The sequence below is a fragment of the Esox lucius genome, chromosome 21, assembly GCF_011004845.1.
Source record: "Esox lucius isolate fEsoLuc1 chromosome 21, fEsoLuc1.pri, whole genome shotgun sequence".
Lineage (NCBI taxonomy): Eukaryota > Metazoa > Chordata > Actinopteri > Esociformes > Esocidae > Esox > Esox lucius.
Window position 1 is genome coordinate 8,210,969 of NC_047589.1, and position 18,432 is coordinate 8,229,400.

The following is an 18,432-nucleotide window of genomic DNA, read 5'->3' on the forward strand; positions in this document are numbered from 1 at the left end:
GAGTGAACGTATCATACTGAGTCCGTCCCTGACCGGCCACCCACCCCTTGTTAAATAGCGTAGTGGTTAAAGACGCGGGCTCCGGAACAACAGGTCCCTCGTTCGCTTCCCGTAACAGTCTAAACCAAGCGTGCCGCACAAGCCCTGAAAAGTGAAGCCAAAACGTCTTGATCGCCCCCTGGTGAGTGGTCCCAGTATAGGTCATAAACCCCGCCCTCCCCATGTTATTCAATGGGACGCGAGACCAACTAAACAATTAAATTACCCTTCAAATATATTTTTTCCGAAGCTGGTTTCTGTCATTTACTGTAGTTTGTATCATGCTAATGTAAATTCAAGAGTTTGTTTTTAAAATAAGTTTGTTTTTAGTTAGTTATTTAATGCTCTAAAAACGGTGGTGTGACGTCGTGATTCACAGCTGTGATTGACAGCTATCTGAGCCGAGGAGCCACTGAATCTTCGGAGGACTGAGGAAATTGGAACTTTACATTTAATCTCTAAATTTCTATAATTAATATAATTTCACACGGACATAATGGGTTGTTCTGCAGTACATTGTGCTAACCGATCTGGCATTTCCAATCGATCTTTGAATTTTTTTCGGTAAGTTAAATTTATAAGCTATTTAATTAGTAAATAAATGTAATGGGCTAGCTAACGTTAGCTAAAAGACAACAAGCCTCGTTAATAGCTAGCAGGTGATCGTTAGCTAGAAGTTACCAATTATTTTTGTATTAGGCCTATTCTAAATTAAGGTTAAACATGATGTAAGTTAGGCTATAACATATCGTCTAGGTTTAACAAGCAAAGGTTGTACTGTACTTGGACTTGCGATTGATTACGGTATGCGCATTCTGTGAGGGAGATTGAGGGCGGGGCACAGGGGTGGGGCCGTTGATTTCGCGGCTTTACGGCTTTACTTCCTTCTCGCTACTGCGCATAACTACTGCGCAGAACTGGTCCCAAGATCGCTATCTGCGCAGACGCAAGTCCAAGATGTCAGCGTCGTATCAGGACACTGGTGGCTTCATTTTTCACCAATGGAAAAGAGCGAAAGGGCGTCGTCCATTATATATACAGTCTATGGTCTAAACGCATTATGCCTGAGGTTCAGGACAGAAGCCTAAAATAAAACGGTTCTGGTGGATATTAGGATTTGTTCAGGATAGACAAACACTTCACGATTCTCTCATCTTTTCACCGGACAAAAAAGTCAGTTATCGTTAGTGATGGCCATGTGAGGCTTCATTAGTGTTCTTCTAGCAGCAGGATATTATGCTAGCAGTGGCAAAAGTCATGTCGTTCGTAGATACTATTTGTGGTGGAGGTAACTTAATAAGAAACTTTACTCAGTTTAACGCTAGTTAATGGTGTCTAACAAAATATTCAAACTTGGCGTAATGTTAATGAGTGAAAAAAATGTAATCCGAAGGGGCTATACTAATGCCTGGCATGTGTGCAGTTTGGTGGCGTATTCGTAAACGACATGGGCGACCTGGGTTTGATTCTCGAGAGGGCAGCCACGATTAACGCATTTTATTACGGGCCGGCTGAACTAGGCTTGCCTGGTTTCTTGTTTGTTTTCATTTTTTATTCCAAAACAGCTTGAGGATGGGAGTAGTTCAATCTCGCTTGCCAGGACCTCATTCTTTAGCTGTAAATAAGAAACAATTAGGGGTTCAAATTAATCAACGTTGTCAGATTGCTTTAGTTTATCACTTTTATATGGACAATGCAGCTCAAGTAAAGATGTCTTTGGCTAGTTTTGGCATTAATGTGAACCACTGGAGAGAGCGTGAGTAATAGAGAAACAAGTGTTAAATTGGAGCTTATCTGCCCTGAATAATCTGACTGCCTGCTGTTGACTGTGTTGATGTGGAGTGACTTCCAACAGTGATATTGACTGGTCATCATTCAGTTCAATGCATATTGGGAAACACTGCCATATCTTTTAGCCATTAGGCCTGAATGAATCTTGGCCCCAGGAACGATGTGTTGACATAAAGACTAATCTGCAGACAATTTCCCTACCAACTAATCTAAGTATCGAGTGTAGCAGTAGAAATTTGTCCCCGTCATCCACTATTGAAGATTAACAGGGCTGAAAATATGGAGACAACCTGAAAAGAAGCTTGACTTTCATCACAACACAAGATTTAGATAATATCAGACAGCTGTCATGTGTCCAAAACACTCATAGGTACAGAATGAATGGACATTGTGTTGCTACTTAGCGAATATTGCTTCAACCCCTGTCCCAGTCTCGAACTATTGATTTGTAATTTCATTTGAGACACTAAAAGCTAGCTCCCAAAGGTACATAATCAACACTGAGGGATGTGTTTCATGCTTCACTACTTCGGGTGAAAGTTACTAAACAGCGAATCCAGAGCTGAGCTGAGCCAGTTACAGAAACTTAGCTTCTATTCAGCAAATCCTTCTCTGGATGTTCGACTGCCCCACATTTGGCTCAAACCAGTGGTCTTCTGTTTTAAAGAAGTTCAACAGATCTCATGTGCTACACAGATATATTTCATATTTACCAGCTTACAAAATAACCAGCTACACTTTACCTTATACTGTGCATCAAACAATGGGATGGAAAGATGGCCAAGTGTTTGGAGAATCACAGACCAGTAACCAAGACGTTGCTCGATGGTAACCCAGACCCCGACAAAGTGAAGAATCTTTTGTTCTGACCATAAATTCTCCCAGCTTATTGATAGAAATCTAGACGTACCTGGTAAAATAAGGGGGAAGTCAAGCATAGCAGTTACACAGCTGGCCCAAACCAAGCACAGCTGCTTCCCACCCAGAGGTGTCGTTTGAGTCACCTTGGGTGGGTGCTGAGAGAGTGTGCAACTTAAGCTTAGTGTGGCCAGTCAGCATGGCTTCCTGTTTGATGCATGGCCCCAAGGAACTGGTGATAATCTCTCCAAAAGGCTGACAGTGCATTGCACGGCATCCAGGCATTTATGACCGGTGTCAGAGCCAGCCGAACCACAGAGAGCGGAGCCACTTCGAAGTCGGAACACTACATCAAGGAATAAAGGAGACAGGGAGGAGAGGGAAAGTTACAGAGAGCTACAACAGGATGAGCTAGTGGACTGGCCGAGAGCTAGATCAAGCAGGATAGCATCTCAGAAAGAGGTGGAAGGAGGCAGTAAAAGGAAGAGTGGGAAGACAGGGAGAGAGAGAATTTAACGATCTCCTACCATTTTCAGATTACGCTGCAATTTCCTTGAACAAAAACTCTAGATTATTTTTTGGACCCTAGGAACATTATCCATCTCCTCTCATTCAATCTTTATATTGGATGACAATTCTGGAGGCTGGGATGTACAGGCGGCTTTTAACCTGTCAGATTAAAATAACTACCTCTCCATGATCTATCCATCCTGCATATTGTTCCCTGGATAAACATACACAATTTGAATTCAGGGTCGAAAATAAAATGTTTTAAAATACAATAATGCATCATCTTGTATATACTGTAGTTCAAAGGAAAATGACACTATGACAGATAAATGACAGATGGGCCTAATCAAGACGAATTTTCAAAGTTGTTGTTGTGTTATTCAAATATGGTACTTTTGGCTTGTGTTTATTAGGCCCAAAATACAAGAATTGTCCTAAAAACTCAAACTTTTTGAGTTCAAGGACTAGTTTTGTGATTGCAAATTTTGAGGGACCTTCTCAGAACACTTGACTATTAAAGTCTGAACAAAAGTCTTGGGCCTGGTAAAAACAATTTATTTCTTCACTTTTGATGATGTAGAGCCTACATTACAATAATGACCTTAGAATAACAGATTTTCAGTGTCAATGTTTTAAAACAAAATATCCAAATGAAAAAGAATTCCATCTACCATTTGTAATTGAGTAAAATTATAAGAATTGGTCAAGGGTCTGGGTCTGGCATTTCTATTGTGACGGGGAAAGACACAGAAAATTTACACAGTACATCTGTTCTGGGCTGCTTTCCTGGGACCCTTTTACACTCCATCTGACAAGGCCTGATTGAAGGCAGATTTGCCTAATCAAGGGAAGCAGCTTAGCTGTATTCAAGGGACCATGTTTTGTAATTCTGTCTTGGAGGTCTACAGAGTTACTTGTACTTCACAGGTGTGTGCCTTTCTAATTCATTTCCAGTCAATTGAATTTCCTGCAGGTGTACTCCAATCAAGTTCTAGAGACATTACACGGATGATAAATGATACTGGATGCATCTGAGCTCAATTTGGACCGTCATGGCAAAGGGCATGAATACCTATGTACATTCAATATTTACATTTTAAATTTTCAATAAATTGACATACATTTCTAAAAAATGGTTTTGTCATTCTGGTTAGATGTAAACTGCATTTCGTTGTACTACACTTGTACTTGTTCAATGACAATACATTTTAATCTAATCTGATTTATGGGATATTATGGAGATTGCTGGAAAATAAACGAGTGATCAAGTTTTTAACAAAACAATGTGTAGAAAGTGTTTTTTCATTTTGAGAGCCCACAAATCATTCTATCAAACAATGGGTAAGTTAGTTGCGCTGAACAAAATTAATTATTTTAAAAGTACATGGCAGGAGCACAAACATTTTATATTCAGTAAATTCCCCCGCAAGAAGAGGTAAGTCTTGGTTTTGCTCTATGCGCACTGTTGGAAAATGGAAAACAAATCAAAATAAATGAATAAATATGAATCTTCCGGGGGAAACTTGACTGGTTTTGTCAAATCCACTTTTATGCAATTTCAGTGTAATCTCAAATAATTGTACATTTTTAGTAAGGGGTTGGACAACATTTGCTAAATGATCTGTAAAAAATGTCTTCTTTATACAATCCACATATTTACTATGCACTAACTGGAATGTAATAGACAATCACAAGGACTTCATAGTTTTGGAAATGTCCCACATTTCCACCCACCGTGTGGAAACTTGCTGAATTTCAATTATTCAGATTCAACCCAGTTCTCCCATTACAGTGTGCTCAGCCTAGCCAGTATCAATTCTGGACAAATACCTTACAAAGCCATTCCATTTGACAACAGGAGCCGGTGGAGCTTCTTTGGACCAGCATTTCAAAATGTCTGATTAATAAATATCGTTCAACTCAATCATTCCACTGTTAGTGCAGATATATTATGGACATATACATATACTTATAATCTAAACGTTTGATGTGTTTGCTGTAAAACCCTGATTAATGTTGTGCTCATACTGGCAAATTATCAAATACACAAATACATGATATATATTAACATACTCAGGATTTGAAAGGATTTGAAACACCATAATAGTGTTTAAAAATAGACTTCTAAAAACACAAATATAGTATATTTAACTTTTTCCGAGTGGTGCCCCCAGTTCTGTTTAAGGTGTTTCCAGATTCCTCACACAGGCCTGAAAATTTTAGGCTTGCTAACCCAAGAATGATAAGCTGAAGCCCAGCCCAGCCCAGTCTCTGTCCAACATCAAAGAAATTAACCAGAACTAACCTCAATAAGAAAAAAAAACATATCAAGAAAATGGCAGCACCATTCCCTAAATCATGTCTGCTTTTTGCAAAACTTACTACTGATTTACTACTGGAGTTATAGATATTATTTGTGGACTCTGACTTCATCCATGTAGGGCATACCTTCATAAATTTACAAGGCATATCTTCAAAAATAAGCAGATATTGCTTCTTTTGCCTGTCCATCTGCCCCAGGCAACCACAACATGCTGGGCCTAACAATGAATTAATCATTTAATAAATTAAACTTTTTTACACTATGCGATCTGGTAACAGATTATCTGTGACTTCAGTCTATTCAACGTAGTTAACGCAGTTAAAAGCATGTTAGGAGCAATGTGTGTTAACAGTGTGTCACAAACAATAATTTCCTTTTCGCTCTACTATGACGCACCCAATTGAATGGCCCTTGTTTTCATTTGCCATTCCAGCCAAATGGTTTACATTAACTGTCACAGTTAGACATAACTCACCACGCTAGCTATAGGCCAAAACACACAGAATTGGATTCGCTCATGCATGATCTTTAATAGGGTAATCAGCAGATAGACGCGCCTGACTCTCACACCAATGGATGCATCCCCTTTTGAGAGCGGTCTTCGTAGCCCTAAGCTGAGTGTAGCACCACAGGAATATTTTGGCTACGCATGGCCATAACCTGATTGTATGACTTCACAACATAACCACAAATTCCCTTCGCAAGGCAACCACAAACATTCATGGACATGTGTTTCAGTGGCGTCAATACACATAAACACACACACACACCCTCTTGATCAATTCTGCATGCAGTAAAGCGATCTGTTTAACTCAGCGATCTTTGTCTCCTAGGGAGTATTCTAATTGGGTTGGGACAATTTTCTTCACATGCGTGTTCCATAGGGACAACCCCAGCCAAAAAACAACAGGCTTTGATTGATGTGATTGACTTAATAAGAGGGGAGAGACGAAAAAGGCAATAGAGGACAAGTCAATAGTGCCGATGTCTGTCTTAGCAGCTTCAGCTTAACGATGTAGACATATGCCAATGTATTCAAAAATGCAAACGTGCCTAAACACCAGTGTCATACGATTGGTTTGTGATGTGTAATCATTCCGCCAAGGACATTGATGGCCACATGTCTCGAGTTAGAGATGCTGTAACTGGCCGATCACTTAGGAATTACATTGACTAGCCATAAGTCATTATAGGACGTAGGGTTTTGGTCAAAGGCAATGCGCTATTCAGGGAATTGAGTGACATATTGGTTTGAGCCTTACTGTGATGGACCCATGCATAAATAATGGAGACAACATGCTAATAAGCTAGGTTGGAACATATGGTTAGGGGGAGCGTGTCAGCCTGAATGTATAACCAACTTTTATTCTGTACATCTGTACAGAATAGGATAGTAGCCACAAGCTTTACACTTCATAGCTGGTTAAGTCATTGAAGGACACACATGGACGGTGATAACCAACTTCAAATCAGCATATCTATTTCATTCAACAGAGGGAGATATTTACAGTAAAGGAAGGATTCACGAGCATCGGACTCCATTGTCAGTTCAGCCATTAAATTCATTAAAGAACGTACACAGTATAAGATTTTTTGCAGGGTTGCTCGCGAATTTAAGGCAGCAAATTTAGGCATTGATTTCAATTGACCACGTTCACTGCAAAAATCGTACAAAAACGGATGCCCCCTATTTCATTCACTTAATTGGAATTTCAGTTAACTTTTTGAGTTGAGTGACTTCCATTTGAATTGAGCAAAATGCGGTTTCATAGGATTGTTTTCTATTATGTGCATGTTTGGGACTACATTGTGTAGGACCCTATCTGTCCTATGGATCAAAAATAATGCACTGTGTAGGGAAAAAGATGCCATTTGGGACACTTCCTCCCTTTGGTGCCATTATTGTTATCAGCCTGGATTCCAGCTCATAAATCAAACTACACAATCAGTACTAAATGAAAATACAAACACGTCATGTGAACTGTCGCTCCCTGGTTCCATGAATTGAAATGAAAGATTCCTTTAATTGTTTCCATACTCCATACAAAGGTTATTTCTAACAAATTGTGGGCATACATTTGTTTATATTCCATTTACTGAGCATTTCTTCTTTGCCAAAATCCATCCACTGACAAAATCTTTTCCCAGTGTGTATCATGAGCCATGAGTCATTTTCCTTCATCAATTGCCTTCATGGTATATTACCTTACTGTATATTATGCCAGTGTTGGGGAAGAAACCTATAGGTCAATTTCAGTGTGACTTCTGTGATTAAATAAAGAACACATAAGGACACATTTTCATGTTTTTCTAGGGGGAAAGTGGGTAAAGATATTGGAGAGCGTTTTTGCTGAAAGAGACGTGGGCTGGATTCACACAGAGTAGTAAATGTGCATCGGAAACATCGGGTTAGACCGCTGAAACACCCAAGGCTGGAATATGTCAGATCTTTTCCTTTATAGATTGCCTGGCCAATGTCCTGGTTTCTGTAAGGACCACATACTTGTACAGTGGTGTGAAAAGTATTTCCTATATTATTGCATATTTATCACACGGAATGGTTTCAGAGCTTCATACAAAATGTAATATAAGACGAAGAAGACCTAAGTAAACACAACATTCTGGGTTTAAATTATACTTTTATCTTTTGAAGGAAAAAATAAATAAAATGATAGTTTAAACATTATATATGCAGTAGTAGAGGATATCAGGGAAGGGGCAAATGCTTCTTTACCCCTCGGCACATGTTTTGCTCTCTGTGTGGCTTCAGGTCTTCTCTGAAATGGAATTCCACTGTCGTGCTGGCTTCTGTTAATTGCATCCTGTACGGACTGAGGACTGTGGTTCCATGTCATCACTGACTGACTCCCAAGTGAAATTAAGACCTGCATTAAGTCAGTTTAGTAATTGTATTGTGGTGACGCTTTGGGGCAGCTTGGTGACAAGCATGTCATCATGCATTAATTGCTAGTCTAGTAGGGTGCTAATTGTACATGGTGGTGGTGTTTCTTTGTGTGTTTTGACCTCTGAAACCAAGCCATACTAGCTAATCCTAATGTGGGGAAAGCACTATGCTACACTTCTAGAAAGACAGCTTAACTTTTAGTGCATCTGTAACAAAAGGTTTGCTCAATGGTCCTCTGGTTCTTGAGAAAGACAGTTAATCCCTAAAACCCTAAAAATCTTCTAAATGGAAAAAAATACTGGCTTTACTTCTTGGGCGGTCTGCACACTATATTGTAGTGTGTCTTACTCATTCCCAGTCAAGTGATTTATTTAACAGAAAAATGCCAAATAGGACCTGTAATGCATTCAAATGCAATAGATAGTCATGATAGATAATAATGTGGACTTATTTTCTTGTGTACTTATGTCTTAACAGTTAATATTTCACAAGTCACTTTTCCTAAAGCATGCAAATGCAGAACTTACACTTCTGGCTGTCATTAGCAGGTTAAAGACTGGATTGGACTAATGATGTGTGTCACGGTGCGGTGAGGATCAGTGCCACCCCCCATACTCCAGTTCCCATCACTCCACAAACACATCCCGGACTTGTCTTCATGTCACATGTCTTCAACTATTCACACCAGGTCCCAGTCATCTCGTTAGTATGTGTTTAAATGTTTCCCCGCTGCTCCCCACATTTGTCGATCATTGTTGTCACTGTCTGTATGTACACGTAACTGGTGAGTGGTTTCCGTTTTGTGCTGTTTAAAGGATTCAGCCCCTTTGTTTTCTTTAAGTTTGTTTTTGTATGCTCGTGTTTGTTTTTTCATTAAAACCTACATCGAGTTCATTTCGCCTGTGCCTGGTTCCTCCACTACCGCCACCATCGTTACAATGTGTTCCTTATTTGCACACAACATTATTATTGCTTCTAATGGTACTAACCTGAATGGCAGAAAGAGACATAGAAGAATATCAACGTGAACAATTACAAATGTGCTCTATACTTTCGGCAGACATTTCAAAAGAAAAACTGGAATTTATTTTTGAATGTTTGCCATATTCAACAAACTTGAGCTAGTATGTTGTGCAGCGTTTCCTGGGAACAGTATGTAACGTAACTCGCAATGTTGCTTTACTGCAGTCTCCATAAGTGACAGATGAAGAAACATTGATGGACAGTACAAAATTAAGTCACAGACATTTAGACAGATTTTGGAATTGTGTCTCAATAACAAGTCGGCAATAAAACCACACAACAGAATCATCAATCATTTGGGGTTCAGGCTGGAACACCTCATTCATCCACAAGGGTGGATGAATCTGCCTCCAAGGAATATGTTTAAAAACGGTTTGCCACACGTCCAATAAAAATAAATGTCTAAAAGTTTACTACTGCTGTCATCACCTCTTGATTGAGAAGAGAGGAGAGGAAAGGAGAGGGATTAAAAAATCCAAGCCAAAACTCATTGGATTTCTTTTCAGGTGAACAATTTTAAATAAATCAATAACTACAGTGGATATAAAAAGTCTACACACCCCTGTTACAATGGCAGGTTTTTGTGATGTAAAAGAATGAGACAATGATAAATCATGTCAGAACTTTTTCCACTTTTAATGTGAAAAATTCAATTGAAAAACAAACAGAAATCTTCAAGGGGGAAAAATGAAAAATAAAAGTCTTACAATAACCTTGTTGCATAAGTGTGCACAGCCTCTTATAACTGGGGATGTGGCTGTGTTCAGAATTAACCAATCACATTCAAACTTTACAGTAAAGGAAGGATTTGTTAAATAGAAATAAAATGTTAAATAGAAATAATTACACACCTGCCATCATTTAAAGTGACTCTGATAATCACAAATACATTTCAGTTGTTCTAATAGGATTTTCCTGACTTTTTCTTAGTTGCATCTTAGAGCAAAAGCCATGGTCTGCAGAGAGCTTCCAAAGCATCAGGTAGATCTCATTGTTGAAAGATACCAGTCAGGAAAAGGGTACAAAATAATTTCCAAAGCATTAGATATACCATGGAACACAGTGAAGACAGTCATGATCAAGTGGAGAAAATATGGCACAACAGAGACATTACCAAGAAGTGGATGTTCCTTCAAAATTGATGAAGAAAACTCGTCAGGGAGGCTTCCAAGAGGCCTACAGCAACATTAAAGGAACTGCTGGAATTTCTGGCAAGTACTGGCTGTGTGCTACATGTGACAACAATCTCCCATAATTCTTCATATGAATGGGCTATGAGGTAGGGTGGCAAGACCGAAGCCTTTTCTTACAAAGAAAAACATCTAAGCCTGGCTGAAGTTAGCAAAAACAAACATCAAGTACCCCAAAAACACAAAGGGAAATGTGTTATGGTCTGATGAAATCAAGGTTGAACTTTTTGGCCATAATTCCAAAAGGTATGTTTGGCGCAAAAACAACACTGCACATTACCCAAAGAACACCATACCCACAGTGAAGCATAGTGGTGGCAGCATCGTGCTTTGGGGCTATTTTTCTTCAGCTGAAACTGGGGCCTTAGTCAGGTTGGAGGGAATTATGAACAGTTCCAAATACCAGGCAATTTTGGCACAAAACCTTCAGGCGTCCATTAGAAAGCTGAAGATGAAAAGGAAGTTCACCTTTTAGCATGACAATGACCCAAAGCACACATCCAAATCCACAAAAGCATGGCTTCACCAAAAGAAGATTAACGTTTTGGAATGGCCCAGCCAGACCCAGGCCTGAATCCAATTGAAAAAAGTTGGGGTGATCTGAAGAGGGCTGGGCACAGGAGATGTCCTCGCAATCTGACCGATTTGGAGTACTTTTGCAAAGAAGAGTGGGCAAATATTGCCACGTCAATGTGTGCCATGCTAATAGATAATAAAATCAAAAGGTGCTTCAACAAAGTATTAGTGTAAGGGTGTGCACACTTATGCAACCAGGTTATTGTGAGTTTTTTATTTTTATTTTTCCCCCTCAAAGATTTCAGTTTGGTTTTCAATTGAATTGTTCACTTTATAGGTCACATTAAAGGTTGAAAAAGTTCTGACATGATTTATCTTTGTCTCATTCTTTTACATCACAAGAATCTGGCATTTTAACAGGGGTGTGTAGACTTTTTATATACGCTATATATAAACCATCTAATTCCAGTGTATACTGACAGAACTACAAACAGTGACACGGTGAAATGCATTCAAATAATAAGTAGCTTTACCACAACCGGCTACCTGAGTTTGTCCACCTCATACAGAGCCACTTACAATAGGGAGTGAATACAGTTTTGTACTGTCTCAACTCAAGACAACCAATGTTATAAACACCATATTCTATTGACTGAGCTATACCCAAACTTGACAGAGACACTAACATCGGATCTGCTTCTAGGAGCATAATGACAAATTATTGGCCTTCATTCATTCGTAATTACGGTAAACGCAACAATTTCCAGCAGCCTTGAAAGAGTCAATAAGAACGTGTCCTCCTCTTGCCACATTGCATTGCTTCTTATTACAGCCAGCATGTATAATCATAAACCTATCCTCTTGAAGAAGAGAACATCCTCTGGCCAACAACTGACTCACCACAGGGAGAAAGTGTTGACTTCCTAGATTAGCTTGACAAATTCTTCATATGTTTTGAAGCATGACTTTCTGTCCATTGTGATCTCAAAGGAACTTGATAGTGCTTGAACGGGTTGAAATAAATGTTGTTCAAATCTAGGTGTGTTGCAGTTGATAGAGACCTATCAAAACAAATTCACAGAGGTAATTACTAACACATTTCCAAATGTAAAAAGTTCAAGGGGTTGAAGACTTTCTGTTGGGACTGTATATGCCAAACAGTTTGAGGTCCCCTTCTCATCCGGTTTCTTCATAGGTCCAGTGGTTTTCGGTTTCTACGGGTCGCATTCTTTCAAGGCTGGAGAGCTGGGCCAGGTACTCAGAGAGGACAACCAGCATCTTTTGGGACACTGTACCCTCCCTGCTCTCCAACAGTGATCCATTCCAGAAGGCCAGTGAGAGATGACATGGCATGGCAATGCTCAGTATACTTGAAAAAAGTCCTGAAACGAATGAATTTCCACAACGACATTCAGGTAGCACCTAATTTTCATGTCCCAGCGCAAAGTAAATACAACTTCCACAGTGCTGGAAACATTGACTGTTTCTCTGATTGAGAAGGGCTCGATGGTGAGCAACTAGAAACAAAACATCAGTAAGATTCAAGGACATCTGCGCGGTCCCAACCTCTAGATTAACTGATTTGTTGAATTAAGACCCATCAACAGAATTGCAAATTAGAAAGAAAAAACTGCAGTTAACAATAAATAAAAACTTTGAATTCAAATGTTTTGCGCAAAGTTGAATTCAGTTAACAAAAACACAAAACAATGGCTTATCCAATGAAAGTTGGAACATTTTATGAATTTGTCCATATCTTCTCTCCCTATCCTCATGCAGCAAAGAATCATGCTTTGTTGACGTCAGTACTATGGCATTATTTAAGCTATATGCCCTGTACATTGTAATGATTTTAAACCTGTTTGCCTCAATTCTCAGGCCTATTCTTGCTGTCATCTCATTGAATTAGTATACCGCTCACTTACTGTGACAGTTCAGCAGCTGCGCGGAACCTCAGGCCCAGCAGCAGCCCCGCCGGGCACATGAGTAAAGGGCAATCAGGTATAACCTGAGACACCTGTGGGCATAATTATTTCCCCCCATCCCCTATAAAGCAGGTTTCGATTCACAGGGCCTAGCTCAGTAAGCATGATGGAAACCTCCCTGTTACAAGGAGCGACAGGAGCAGGAGGATACAAAGTGTTGAAGATGGCTGTCTGACCACATCCGCATTGAATCGCATCTCTGCCAATTGAAATTGTATTTCTGAGTTTATTCTTGGGCACTGTGGCCAGATTAGGCAGTTTCTGGCCCAATTGGACTATTTTGTGTGTGGGCAAAAATTTACTTTGGTGGGTCAATTTACAGATAGAACGAAAGGGATCATTACCAACGATGCCTGGAATTAAAATTGACAGATAGAAAAATAACGTTTTCTGGCTAAGCAATATGGATTCAGAGGAAGTTGTATATGGACAGATGGAGAGGGTGGTACATATGAAGAGCAAAGAAAGTCAAGATGTCCGAGAACGGACAAGAGTCATAAGGCAAGAAAGGAGACAAAGGATACAATCAAAATGGATGAAGATGCATTTTGTTTGTCCACCTGGCCGAACGACGGCAGTCACAAGATGGAGTCTCTGTCACGGGACCTGGGATTCATGGACGATACATGGAAGTGACATGAGCCTTTATAATTATTGATTAAGAGTTCCTAAATGTTTCCAAAAATGTATCGTACCTAAACATTAAATGAAGCTGGGATTTATCAAGGAAACCTGATAATAGCCAAGTTTATTTACATGAATATTACACATAGTTTGAAAAGCACTTTGATGGTATATAGCATGTTTTAATACACATTCAAGAAATAGCCTGTTTGGTTGTGCTTTATCATGTTAGATGTCATTTAGAGTAAAATGCATTTATTGCGTTGATAATGTTTTATTCCATAAGGCCTCCACTAAGGGGGGGGGGGGGGGGGGGTGGTCTCACAACAATGTGGGTAGGCCTTTACTTGGCCCACCACATGGTAATTTGCTTCCGCGTGCTGAGCTGTTAGCTAGAACCAGTGGGTAAATCTAAACCAAATGATAAATTAGACTTTGGTACAATGATGATTTTCAAATCTGGCAAAATATAATCTCAGTTTTCTTACAAAGGATAAAATATTGTGTTTTCTCTCGTGGTAGAATTACGAATCCACATGGCAAAAGTATTTGTTATGAAAGACAATCTGTGTCCCATGAGGACTGAATTTGAATCCAATATAGTCATAGCCTACAAAAGAGGGTAAAACTACCAAGCGAGTTTATTCCCCACAACACAATAGTTATTTTAAATTCTGAACTGAGTTTGGTTAAATAATAGTTTTTCTTTGTTTATATTTACCAGTGATAACTGAAATAAAACTTGTGTTTTAAAACCGACGCCTGATACTCGTTAATGGCCCTCTTTCGGATTGCTACAGTTTTGGATTTTGTGCACCGACCTGCTTCTGCCGATCTACCTTTTGACTCTGATTCCCAGTCTAGTCCCTATCTGTACTTTTGCCTGTCTGTTGGATTACAGTACTTTGACTTTCTGCCTGCCTGTGACCTGGAGACCTGCCTAGCCCTCTTGTACCTCAGTTTGTATCGGTGCCTTCTGTGTATGACCCCAGCCTGTACGTCTGACCATGTTTCTACTGTTCCCCGTTGTCAATCAGAGCGGCGCACAGCGCAACTGGAGCCACACCACCTGCCTCCGTCTGGTATCGTTACACATGGATCCTGACATGGACACGTCTTTTATTTATCGTTCAATGGACTTTGGAGGAACGTTTAATCATGATGTCATGTTGGGTCTGATTTTCTGCTGAACACCAATAACACTGGTAGTTGACGTCAATATGTTTCCCGATCCTTCTAATCTGAGGTGGGGGAGGGATTGATGACTGTGTTGTGTGTCAGAGTGGGGCGTGTCAATTGCCTTGTTTACACTGATTTTCATCTGAGGAACAATTAGACCTCATTGGTCAGATACTCCTTTTTTTGTTTTGTCTAAATCATTTATAACATACGTGTATGGGCCTTTTCTGTTCATTAGGAATTGAATTGTACTTTAATGTTTTATCAAACATGTAGTGTTTTTTCTTACATGTGTGACAGGGGGGACTGTGGAATCTCTGTAATAATGTAGTATTTTAAATGGATTAAGAAGGTAGGTTTTTTTGGACATTATATGCACCTAGGTAAGAGAGCAATAGGAACATCTGTCTTTAGATTCTTTTTTATCAGGTTGTGCTATGATAACCACAGGAATGTTTACATTGACCATCTGGCAGGGGGTTTGTCGTCTTATAAACATGATCTTTGCTAGGTAGACATGTCCTTGAATGTATATATCCGCTTATAACCAGCTTTACAGTGAAAATTATTCCAATAAATACAGAATGTATTTTCTCCCTTGATTTGTGCGGGTTCTCTATTATTTAACCACTAACTTCTAACAGTAATATGTGTGTTTGGTTTTATACAGCCCCTGGAGAGACCTTGGGTAGTGCTTAATAAATCTTGACATAAGACTTGACATAAACAAGGAATAAGAAGAGATACTATACCTGTTTGTTGGCTCGTTTATTTATCCACCTGTCCCATTTAGGTACATTTTGGGTGGTTGAACCCCCAACCGTTTACATGATATATTCTGATTCATACCTACGCACTTGTCTCGCTAGGGTAACTGCGTTCCATATGGCCGTGGGTTCGAGCCCAGGTCATACCACTGCCAATTGTGGCCAGGGGGTCAATTAGGGCGTGGCATATTGGACTGGCGTTGTCCTGGGAAGGGGGAGGTAATCGACATAGGGGATATCCTTGTGCCGCTATGTTCCAGCAATGTCTCTGGCGGGGCGAGTTTCTCTAACCTGGCTGTGAAAAATATAGTTGAATAATTTGAGCTAGGGTTTCCATGGATGTGTTGGCTCTGATGACTCCCCCGACTCTGCAGGGACTGTTGTAGCGGGGGCGATGGGTCGTGTAGTGGAATTGGGAAGCAAACATCATAGTTTGTGGGGTGGTGCTTTAGTAAAACATAGAACATTAGTTCAATTTGAAATGGGGATGTCCAACAAGTGGTGCACATCTCCTTCACTATAAACACCTCTGGGCAGCAACATCAAAACACCTTTCCAGACTCTAAACTCAGGAGGACTTTGAGTCAGTCGTCAGCCAGGCTAGAATTCTACAATCCTTATGATGTTTGCTTACAGTATAATACAGAGGTTACCAGGCTGTTTCTTACTATGTCAAGCTTGTTTGTATGGAATATATTCTACATGTGAACAATTGCCTGTTTGCCTTGAATTAAAGAACTTACAAACACCTACAAGAAAAGACATGCATAACTGCATAATCTCCATACTTAACATGCATGGCCTGTGCCGTGCCGGCTGTTGCATTTCTATGTTCATTGTCTTTTGTTTCGGTTGTGTCTGTTTCTATGTTCTTTAAGTCATTTCACCTGTGTCACATTTCACCTTGACCCCCATTATGTCCCTATTTAGGGTCCTCCTGTCCGAGTGTTTGGTGTCAGTCATTGTCTGATGTTGGTGTCTTATGTAATGTTTGCGCTAGTTATATCAAAGCATTGTTTCATGTCATCCTTTCCATTAAAGACACTTTGTTTAATTATACCTCTGTGTCTGGGTCCTGCCTTCTACAAACATAATAATATTTAACAGCATGCTAAAATGCTTGATTCTTCTGCAGTAATTTTGCATGGCATCACACAATTATGTTAAATTTGTTAGCAGAAGGTGCAGACCAGAGGAAATATTTGTTGGCATTTGTCTTTATTGAATTGCAGTGATTTCAAGTCCTAATATGTGATTGCTGAGCATTGTACAGTACAATGATTTGACTGTTTTGCAGAAATACTGTTATCAAATATGCAGGACAATCAATAATATGCTGTATTGTAGACTGAACGAAGAACAACAACCTGGCCATCGCTGAATCCCTGAGGGTCTTATGATTTTGCCATGATTGCATGATTTTTTTAAACCAGGGTTTTATAATGGTAGTCTGACTCAACGTACCTTTTTACTCTGATTGTGACTCTGCTCAAGCAGCTCCAGAAGGTATGTGTAAATTGTACATTCTGTGGTTACCAAAGAGCTTTCAACACTCTCAAGGAGGTCTCTGTTTCATGATCCTCATGTACCATCCTTTCAGTTCAACTTTCTGTATTGTTTTCCTTTCTTCCACTTCCTTTTTATTTCATTCAGATAGCTGTCTGCCTATTCACAATTCCATTCTCTGCTTCTATAACAGTTCCATAAGCCCTCCTGTCCAATTGGGGCTAACAGTCCATTTAAATCTCCATTATGCTTCAATGTTTCCCTTTCTACTCAGATGCTCTCTGATTCGTCGTTGGAATAATTATCAGCAGCTGCCTAATAAATGAGGATGTTCCAGTTAAATGAACACTTGTGTTTTTCATCACGTTCCTCAAAATCCTAATAGAACGTATCCACTGCTGTACATACTGTATCTTTATTTATACTGTATATTCAACATATACGTTTATTATGTTCTGTGATATACTGAAGCCTGGTGTACATATCACCCCTCATTCTGTGTTCTTGGTTTTTCTTTCCCTTTTCATACATTTTCTGTCACTCCATCTTGACATCTTTTTCATCATTTTCACTACATTATTAGGAGCTAGAAACATGCATTTTCACACATGGTGCCAATATATCTGCCTACCTGTATATGATACCAATTCACTTTCTTTGTCAGGATTTTATTTGAAAAGCTCTGGCCTTGAGATTGGCTCCAGTGACTTAAAAACAATGAGCCAATGCAAAGCAAGATGAATCCAGCTCTGTCATTTTGCAAAAAAACATCTAGGACGCTGCCACAACCCACACTTCCTAAGAAGTCCACTCATGGCTCCCTTCGAAACACATTCTCCAGTTGATTTTCATGTTCTTTCTCTGAGTGGGCAATGGGGTCACTCGAAGGTCATCATCGTGGCCCCTGCTGTGATATCACATTGACCAGGGTGAAGTGAATTGGTCTTCTAAGTGTCAGTAGCCAATTTCCTCTCCCAGTCAAAGTACATCTGGTTGCTTTCAACCGATACTTTAAAAAAAGGATACGCAGGAAACGGTTACTTTGTGTGGCAGTATGTTTGTCCTGCCCTTACGGAAAAGCTCAATTGGGTTTCTATAGAAATATTATATATTCACTTTATACAAATATCAATGAAAACCTTGAAGAAATCCGACAGAATTAATTTGGTAAATTTGGGACATATTATAACAATAACTATAGTATCCCTATAGTGAT